The sequence below is a fragment of the Arvicanthis niloticus genome, chromosome 2, assembly GCF_011762505.2.
Source record: "Arvicanthis niloticus isolate mArvNil1 chromosome 2, mArvNil1.pat.X, whole genome shotgun sequence".
NCBI lineage: Eukaryota > Metazoa > Chordata > Mammalia > Rodentia > Muridae > Arvicanthis > Arvicanthis niloticus.
Window position 1 is genome coordinate 133,556,157 of NC_047659.1, and position 8,118 is coordinate 133,564,274.

Sequence of the window (8,118 nt, forward strand, 5' to 3'; positions counted from 1 at the left end):
ATTGGTGATCTTTGTTCCTAGGACATAATAAACACCTGAGACGGCCAATAAGATCAAAGGTGGAAACCAGAAAACTTGAAGATTCAATTCACCCCTGTTCCCAGAGCCAGTGTCAACAAAGGCTGAACAAGCACATCAGAGCCCAAACCTACGTCTTCTACCCTTTCTTTGCTTGGTTTGTGGAGATCAGAGCTCCTCCACATCGCTTGGGATGCCCCTCGTGCAGAGTCAGTGTTTCAGTGGAGCGACGGGGCCTCAAACTTCTCCTGACACTCGTCCCTTAGCCCCAGTACCACCTAGCTCAAAGTTTTCTAGACACCTCTTGTAATAGTATGTTCACCGTCCCTGGTCTACCTCGCAAAACCTTATATCCCACTTTTAGCCATGAAAAATGCCATATGAACTCCAATTAACAAATTACCTAGAAAGCACCTAACTTACACTCCCCAAAATTATCAAAGTCAGGACAGAGAGATAGCTCAGTGGATGAAGGCACTTGCCATCAAGACTTGATGACCTAACCTGGCATGGTGACACACACTTTTAATCCCAGCACTATGGAGGTAGAGACCAGTGGATTTCTTAGTTTGAGGCCAGCCTTGTCTATAGAGTGAGTTCCAGAACAGTCAGAGTTCCATAGAGAAACTCTATCTCAAACAAAGAAACAAACAAAAAAGGGTTGACAACCTGAGTTTAATCCCTGGGGCTCACACAGTGGAAGGAGAGATTAGATTCAATGAATTACCACAAACTATCCTCTGACCTCTACTTATGCACCCCAGAATACATATGGACCCACAGACACAATAAATAAATAAATAAATAAATAAATAAATAAATAAATATAATTTTTAAATGACCAAGGCTATCAGGAAAAAAAAAAAGGAAGGTCATGAAAACATTCTGGAAGGGTCTAAGGAGTCACAAGAATGAATCTTGGGTAGACTCATATAATATTGGGGGAAAACGAGGAAATGTAAAAAAAAAATTTAAAGTACACTGAAGCTCTAACAATTCGTTCACACTGGTGCATCTGCTGTGAATATATTACATTAAGAGAGATGACCATAACAGGATGATGGCTGCATGCCGACTCCACGTCTCTCAAGGCGTTCTGTAGATTTAAAACTATCCTTTAACAAAAATGTTGACTGTGAGGGTTTTGTCTACACATGTGTCTGTGCACCATATCCATGCAGTACTGCAGGTGGCCAGCAGGTGGCCGGCAGAGAGCATCACATCAGGATCTCCTGGAGCAGGAGTCCCAGTGGTTGTGAGCCGCCTTGTGGGCGCTGGGAACTGAACTCTGGGCTGCTGGGAGAACAACCAGTGCACTTGGCTGAGGAGCCATCTCTCCACCTCCTTAACACATTCGTTAAGTTTATCTCTACAGTAAATTTCCTCACTGGGGCAGGTAGGGTATTGCTGGTTTGTGGCAAAATGGGTACATGAGAGGTTTTGGCATGAGAAAAGAATAATGGGAGAGGACGCAATTATACTGTAATCTCAACAAAATACAATGATTAGTTCCATCCATGCTCACCAAACCTGGTGATAAATCCCAGCATTCAGGTGGCAGAGATAGGTGGATCTCTGTAAGCCAAATTCTTCAAAAGAGTTCCAGGCCAAGCAGAACTACATATTAAGACTCTGTCTTGATAAAAAAAAAACCATCCCCACTATATATAATATATATGTCATATATAACCTCTCCATATGTTACACATGATATATCATATAACTATGCATATATTACATATTATATATCATATAAAATCTCATATATCATATATACTCTCCCTATATAAAATACTATATATTATATATAATATATAATCTGTCTATAATGTATTTGATGTATAAATCATGTTTAATATATTTACACACACATATATGTGTGTGTATATATATGTGCATACAGACACACATACACACACATATAATTCTTTCTGTCCCATCCTCTCTCTTTCTTATGCCCCCAGGATGACCAATTTTGCATCCCTCCACTGTGTCCCTGTCAAGTCACTACTGACTTCCGAGTTGCTAAATGCCATGCTCAGTAGCCGTCACTAATCCCCCAGTCTTCCTCCATCGTTGTTTCTAGAAAACCATAGTGTCAGTCTCCAGGTGCTCCTCAGATTTCCCTGCTAATTCCTCCTCTCCCCCCGCCCCCAGTCTCTGCATCCATGGCAGCAGGAAGCACAAGCATAGGTTTGGGTCTTCTGGATCCACACACATTTGCTTCCCATCACCTACACACTGATGACTTATTTCTCCAGTCTCTCTCCTAACTTCCAGCTCACAAATCCAACTGACTTCTCATTTCTCAACTTGAGTGCTTCCTACACGTCTCCCGTTTAATAGCTCTAACACTGGATCCCTGTTCTGCTTTACCTTTTCCTGTCTCCAATGATGACATCATCCTAGAGTCACCCAGACCAAAAACCCTGATGTCATTTGACTCATTTACTTTCAAATGCCATGCGTAATCCACTGGGAAACCTGACTTGTGCTACCCTTAAATGTGATTGTGAAACTGAATTTGAAGCACCTGTAATGTCCTAAATTAAATGATTCCCAAAATGGAGGTTGGAAGGTACAGTCTTCACATCCATTTCTTAATATGACAATCCAACGCGGCTTGGCCTGACATCCTACCCAGGTGCATGGCTGGCAAGCATTGTTCTCCAATCGACTGAACTTCTGGCTCCCTGCCACCTAACTCCTGTCTCCTACACTCTTCCTCATAAGAGTGGTCCATGCCTTCAGTCCCAGCACTGGAGCAGGAGCAGGAGGATCAAGGTCAGCCTCGTCTCCAGAGTGAGCTCCAGGACAGCCAGGGCTACACAGAGAAACCCTGTCTTTGGGGTTGGGATGGGGAAGAGAAAGAAAGAAAAAAGCTTCCTTGCTGTGCTTTCCCCTGCCTCAGTGTGCCTCCTCCTATGCTCACAAGATGCACATCTTCTACTTTATCTTGGAATCAGGAGGTATGCCCAGCATCCTCCTTTGTCCCAGATGACAAGGTAAAGCTGGTCGAGCTTTTTTGACTCTTTCCCAGGTCTCAGGAAATCTCCCTGTAAGGCTTTCCATTGCTGGGGAGAGTGGTGTCTTTCTGACTGTAATCCCAGCGCTCAGGATACAGAGGCAGAAGGAGAACAAGCTCCAATTGAGCCTGAGCAAAACCTTGTCAAGGAGAGAGAGGGAGGGGGAGGGAGGGAGGGAAAGAGACACAGAGAAACACAGAGACAAAGAGACAGATAGCAAGACAGACACAGAGATGAAGAGATACAGAGATACAGAGAGAGACCTCTCAAATTCCTGGCCTCTTTTCTATGCTGCTGCCATTCACAGACACAGCACCAAGGGATGAGCTCGGCACTAATTTTACCCCTTCCCGGATGTGCAATGAGAATTACAACATCTACTCTGTGAGCCAACTCTGAGATTAACGACAATGATGTATGTCTAGGGCCTGGCACACAGCAAGCACGCAAATGATCGTTGCTGTCATCCCTGTAATTACTGATGTCCTGTGAACCGCGCTCCTTGTGCATGCTTGGGTTGAATCCCTGCATTCAGCCTTGAGATTTGCAATTGGGGACATGCTGTCATTATCTTACAGAGAAGTTAAAGTTCAAAGGGTTACAAGTGATTTTTTTTCCCTAACATCATATAGCTGAAAAAGTGGCAGAGAAGTAGTTCAAGCTCAGGTAGGTCTTAAAACTTTGTTCTTGCTATGAGAATCGTGTTCTCCTTGAAATGACTTAAAACCAAGCTTGGGGAAACACAGCTGTACACCTTCCAGAGAGTAATATGGAAATGTACCAAAGTCTTACAGACTGTCTTCAGATGATTGGAATTATGAAGCTTGAAATAGTATTATTTGTCTTTGAACTATAGAGATACAGACAATATTTCTGGTTAATCACAGATTTTATTTCTGGGGTCTGGAGGTCACCCCTTTCTAGGCTGCAGAGCATAAGAAAGTGCAATGGGAGCATAGAGCATCAGACCCCAGAGAGATCCAAGGACCCATGAGTCTTCTGTTCTCCTCCAGGAGACAACCAGGTCCTTTGGGACAGTTGGGACACTTCCTGGAAGAGGAAGGTCTGGATGGCGTCTACTAGAGAATGTAACTAGGGTCTTGATCTAGTTTTTATTGATCAGTATTGGTGTCCAATTCACCTCGGATATTTAAAAGGTGGTATTTGTTTACTATCTGTTGTTTCCTCTCTGCTTTCTCGTCCACTATGTGTTTCCCACATCTGAGATAATGGTGGAAGGATGGAACACAGTAGGGATTCTCCTTCAATTGGCACTAACATCCGGGGCCCAGATGCAGGCTCTTCAAGAGCAACACTGGCATATTCTACATAGTAGGATTTTTTTTGTTTTTGTTTTTTCGAGACAGGGTTTCTCTGTGTAGCCCTGGCTGTCCTGGAACTCACTCTGTAGACCAGGCTGGCCTCGAACTCAGAAATCCGCCTGCCTCTGCCTCCCAAGTGCTGGGATTAAAGGCGTGCACCACCACCGCCCGGCCATAGTAGGATTTTAATTGTTAGATTTTTTTTTAAATATCTGGTTAAAGATGACAAAATTCTGGAGATAGCCACTACCACCACCCTGCCATGACCTTCCTTGAAAGCCAAAGCACACTAATGAAACCTGGAAAGAAGTTTCCACCGTGAATTACAATCCATTTTGAACACGGGATAGGAAGGTAACAGAAAATAAAATCCATCACAAAAGGATGGAGGTGTGGTACACTTGGAGACCGCAAAGGTAAAAATGGCTGGCAGAGGCCTGGCACACAGTAGGAATACAGTGGGCATTGGTTACAAAGAAGGCTCCTTTTCTTTGAGCAGGGGGACTGAAGACTTTGGGTCAGGCTACCAAGTGAAGCAGGAGTGACAGTCTTTGTTGAGAGAGGGAGGGAAGAAGGAAGGGAATGCAAAGGAAAGAGACATAGTCCAGGCCAAAGCCACGGACTTGGGCACAGAGGCGGGATCAGTTAGCACAACGTGTGAAGGGACCCTTAAGGACATATATAGGTCATTTGAGGATCAGCTCCTCAGTCTAACTAGAACCTTCTACCCCCTCATACCTCAAGCCTCCTATCCCAACCATCTCCTTAGGCCTCAATCCAAGGCTGCAGGAGGCATGTGCCTGAGCCTCAGCGCTGACAAAGGCCCCATTCTTTCTGGCTTTCCACAGCTGGAGCCCACGTGTGGCAGCCCATGTGTGGCTGAGAGCCAGGAGGTCTCCGTCCAGCCCAGCGCTGGCAGTAATTTGACATATAAACTTGAGCAAGGCACCCTCCCCTCTGCAGCCCGTGTCTCCCTTCAGGGAAATAGCAGCAACCACACTGCCCTGTAATCCCCCTTGGGTGGCATGTGGCTCTGCTGAGCTGCAAGTGATGGGAAGCTTCCTTGTGAATCACCGTAAACACCAGTCACTGTGGCTATTACAGCCATTATCATCTTCGTGGCTATTCTTTGATTCACACACCAACTGCCCTCCACTCCCTCCTCCTCCTGCCCTTCTGGAATGTGATTTTAGAGAACACAAGGCTCCCGTCAATTATACGCTTCCCCTCCCTATTCCTCTCTCTCCTCTAAGCCTTCTGTTACCTGGCATCGAGTCCAGACCCCTCCCTTTCACCCCAGTTCTGACCACTCCCTATTTCTGACCATCCTGCTGCGTTAGGAAGGGGCCTGGACATTAAGGGCTTGGTGAGTGATTTGGGACACCTGTCTTCCCCTCTCTCACCAGTTGCTTTCTCTGATAGTGAAAGAAACTGTGCTCCAAACCAAACGGCCCTCACAGTGTTGCCTTGAGAAACACCTGAGATCCTGGAGAATCACAGGGTCCCATGACGCTCATACTGCCTTGGCTGTCTGAAACCTGTCTAAAACCCTTCCAGTTATTCTCTTTGGATCAAACATTGCTTTCTCTTCCCTCTTGGCTCCTCATAAACTTTAAATGTGCCTAGGAAAGGGGAACACTTACCGTCAGCCCCCACAAGTTAACAGAGGCTGAATCGATGATGTCTTCCAGACCAAAGTAAAATGACTAAGATCCAACCCTGAAAAGGTGTGTTTGATTAGAGGAAATGGACCAAGCGTGAAGGAGGTCTTCCATCGTAGTTACCTGAGACTTCCTCCCTGGCCCGTGGACCTCTTTGCAGTTCTAAAACCCAGGCTCCAGGGCACAGGGGTCGCCCGCTAGGGCGCTGAGATACGACTCTAAATCAGAACTTCAGGCGCCATCCGGTGGCCACTAGGGAGAATGCAGACGTAAAGAAATGGTGAGACCAGGAAGCAGAGAGATAGGTGTTGGCTGCATGGGGGGGGGGGGGGGGGGGGGGAAGGGATGGCTCTAGCTTTCAGCAGCCCTCACAATTCCCCAACAGGAAGTGTTCCAGTCCCGCACCCACGCAAGTCTTCTGTCTGGCCCTGATGTTGACTCACGATGTGCTCTCAGACAAGGACCTGTGACCCCTAGGACTGACTTTCTTTAGCTTTAAACTTGAGAGATTGGGCAACGTGAGATCTCATGCCAGGCTTACTGCTTTATCTGATCATGATATCTAAGTAGGGTCCAGATCACTTCAGCTCCTGTGCCCAGCTGCTCCTGACCCACATAGCCAATCACAGAAAGTGTCACTATATCATTCGAGGTTTGGCTCAAAGTTCCCCTCCACCCCTTTTTTCTTGCCTGCACTACCCTTCATCTGACACCCCCTTTTCTATACAGCTGTACACAGGTGGACTTCACTCCTCTCCAGCCTCCACCTTTCTGCAGTGACCCGTGTCTTCCTCCGAATCCAGCCTTACAGTACAGAAATCAGTCAGCCTAGCCTCGGCCCTGTATGGTGGCAGAATCAGGTTCTCTTTAATAACTTCCATGTCTGAATTGTGGGAACCTGTGAATAAATATATGACTATACATGACAAAGAAGACGTCTACTGGTCTTTTTTTTTTAAGTAGAAGCATATCTGTGATTGTCAAAGTCATAGCAATATAATCACACACAGAGGGAGAGAGAGAGAGAGAGAGAGAGAGAGAGAGAGAGAGAGAGACAGAGAGAGACAGAGAGAGACAGAGAGAGACAGAGAGAGACAGAGACAGAGACAGAGAGACAGAGAGAGACAGAGACAGAGAGGAATGTTGAGCCCAGAGGACTGTGAGACCTTGAGCCAAGAGATTTGGGAGGCCTCTAGAAGCTACAAAGGAAAGCAGACCTCTCCAGGAAGAATGCAGCCCTGCCAACCCATCTTGGACTTCTGACTCCGGGAACTGTAAGACAGAGAATTTATTTTGCCTTCAAGGTTCTCATTTGTTATAGCAGCAATCGGAAACCGATAACATGTCAGTTTAGCTGATAACATGTCAGTTTAGCCTCTGACTAGACATGCCACTTTGGGGAACTACATGGCTCCATTTCCTCTTGTCTGAGATGGAAATGATGGAGGCAATAATTATTTTTAGCATTTATTTTTACATTATTAGGACCATTGCCACCATCGTGGCTGTTCCTTGATTCACAAGCAACTGCCCTCCACTCCGTCTCTCCTCCTGCCCTTCTGGAACGTGACTTTAGAGAATACAAGGCTTCCGTCAATCATGTCCTTCCCCTCCCTATTCCTCTCTCTGCTCTAAGGTATCCAGCCTTTTGGCACCTGGTATGGAGTCAGGCCCCTCCTTTCACCCCAGTTCTAACCACGCCCTATTTCTGACCATTCTGGAGTAGGAACAGGTGGCGGGGCGGAAGTCAGAGAACAGCCTACAGAAGTTGTTTTCTCATTTTACCATGTGGGTACTGATGATTGAACTCAGATTGTAAAGCTTGACGGGTAACTGTGCTTGCCAGCTGAGCCATCTTGCCATCTAAGATACTAGTTATCTCACAAGGCTGTCTGCATAAAAACGGATACAATGACAATATTAGGAAATCACTTAAAACCAGGTCCAAGACTTATTACTGTAAGAATAATTACTAACTACCATTAGCAAGGGACTTAAAACTACCATGTCGGGCACAATGTCCGATACTTTAGCATAAATCCCTCTAGCCACAGTCCTGCTTGTCCCAGTTAAACCTTGTCCCAGCTTTAA